Genomic DNA, 2,912 nt, shown 5'->3' on the forward strand with positions numbered 1-2,912 from the left:
TAAAATAACTTTATAATAATTTAATTATTTTTATTATTTTATGTAAAGAAAATTTTATTTATTAAGGTCTAAAAATAATATTAAAATTAGTACTATAAAAAAATATTTTAAATTTAATATTATGAAAAAATAAAAAAATTATATAATGACTAATTTGATTAATTTTTAAAATTTTAGAGATAAAAATGACTTATGTCTGGACTTCCAAGGACTATTTTAATTATAAATAATTTTTTTACATGTCAAGTGACACGTGGCATGCTAGGTGTTACTGATCTGACACGTTAATCAATCATCTTGTGACACATGGCATTAACTTACTACGTCATCATGCCATGTGGTACTTAACGTAACACATCATCATTTAACTAACGGAAGGACCAATTTGACTTATATATGTTTTATCTTTTAAAGACTAATATGACTAAAAAAAATTTTTAAAGACTAATTTAAAAAATTAATAATCTTTCAAAGACGAATTTAGCTATTAATTCGACGAATTTTTGTCCTATCCAACATTGTTCTGTAAAAAAAATTTTATGAAGATTATTTAGAAGGATATATCATATAATAAGATAAACAAAAAGCGTTAATCTGCACATAGCTAGGCTTAATTACTTAGCTTGATTACAAAGAGCCACTTGAGTTTTTTAATTGGTCAACTTCCAAATGTGACAAACACATAGATGGTGGTGGTTGGGCAATGGTGGGTGAGTCACTTTGGTCATGCTTTTCAAGTCTCGAAGTCTCTTTGCACCTAATAAATCCTAACAAAATCGTCGGTTTTGCAGAGTCAATATTCAATAGAATGAATTATAGTCTATAGACCTGTGGAATGTAGATAATAACTTACATATATATACACACGACCGTATGCTTTTTAACTTATAGATGTTGTTGTCTTATTGTTCAGTCCAACGTGGGCCACTTACTTATATATCATCATGCATATCCTTGTTTTATCATCTGTTGTTGAAAAATTACTCTATTTTTTCATCTGAAGATGAGTTCGACCTTTTGGATAAAAATAGGTAGATATCTATAATGAATATTCTAACATTTAATAAGTCAGGATAAAAAGAATATTAGAATAGTAAAATAATTCAGAATTTTAAAAAAGAAAAAAATATTTATATATAGACATTAGGTAAATGATATTAATATCATACGTATTTGTATTAGTCATTAAGCCGATAATAATAATAATTATTAATTTGATGAATTATATATAAGACTGGCAATTCATATCCTATCCGCGAGTATTCAATTCGACTACTCGATCTATTCGGGTAGGTAGACTATCCGATCTATTGCGGGTAAGATAGAGATCGATTTTAATATGCTTGAGGGTAGGATAAGATACGGATTTAGAGTGTACCCTACCCTACTCTGACTTATCCTACCTTACCTGCATCTCATATATAACACATATTTTATAAAAATTAGATATATAATAAACGAGGTGAGAGTTAAACTCATAAGCTCCCTCGTGTAATGACTTATAATAAATAAGCAACTATTAAACTAGTTAGTTAATTTAGTAAATTAGAACATTAGTTTTTTATTTTTTATTTTATTAATATGTATGAAATTTAAAATGATTGAATTTTATATTTATTTTAAAAAATTTGATATTTCTGCAAGTAGGGTAGAGTAAGGTAGGGTTTAGAACTTTAAGGTGCGGGTAAGATTAGAATTGAGAGATTCTCAACTCGCGAGTAGGATAAAATAGAATTCCTTTCTAATAATTAAAGTGATAAACAATTACTATGCATGGATTTGGTGTGCGTGGGTTCACATACATAATCATTGGGATGAAGAAGATTCATAGGAATGTCAGAGCACTATGGAAGATTGGCATCAGCCCCTCACCTTCCATCATTAAGCACTCAAACAAGTAGTAGGTGTTGTCTAAGCTAAGAAACTTGGAATAATCTCGCTTATTATTTTTTTTTCCTTCAAAAATATATATATAATAATCTCGCTTATTAATTTACCAATTGTACACATATACATAAAGGTTTGAATTGTCAACTTAATTATTGTTTTCTTTTCCGAAATATTCTTCTAAAGAAAATGAATTATTGGCCACTTCTTGGGCAATAACTTTTCCTTCACTGTTAAGATATAAATCGTTGGTACATGAATTGATAATATAGCAACAAAGAAGCAAAAAGATGACGACACTAACACATCATAGCAAACATTAAATTCTTCATCAGCAACTAATTTGAGTTGGTCGAATGATCAGCGCTTTCGTCCACTTAAGCAAGTATTAGAAATTCGAATCTATGACGGATTAGTCGTTGACCTATCAGATTGAAGAATATTCGTAGGCAACCAAAAAAAAAATTCTTTCTTCTTTTTTTTTCCTTATAAAAGTCATAAGAATATAAAGAATATATTAAAATGCATTGACAAAAAAAAAAATATATTAGACCCTCAACTATTTTTTATCCAGGATCTTCACATTCTTGATGATAGTAAGAGTGTATATGTGAACCTATTATATGAAAGAATCCAGAAATTAATTCCTTAATATATATAGCAGTAAGCTTAGAAGCATCAAATGAAATTCAAACCATCTAGATCAGATCTGTGTGACGATATGACCAAATAAGTCATCAATGCCCATTATATATATATTTAATTACATTAATCACGTGTTGTGTGGCTGATTTACCTTTCATTGACGTGTGAAGCTAAAGTACCATGAGCTAAGTTACTTCAACTACTAAAGAATTTTAGAGTTGGTGGCCATCAATAGCTAACTTCATCATCCTACTACTTCAATTATCTCACTTGCATCACACTTTAAATTTTGATTAAGTTTGTTTTATTCCATAATAAGCAAAAGCAGGTATGCAATTATCTCTTCTTTAGTTCTTTTCCTTTTTTTTTTTTTGGAACTT

Source organism: Arachis ipaensis, chromosome B04 (genome assembly GCF_000816755.2).
Source record: "Arachis ipaensis cultivar K30076 chromosome B04, Araip1.1, whole genome shotgun sequence".
NCBI classification, from domain to species: domain Eukaryota; kingdom Viridiplantae; phylum Streptophyta; class Magnoliopsida; order Fabales; family Fabaceae; genus Arachis; species Arachis ipaensis.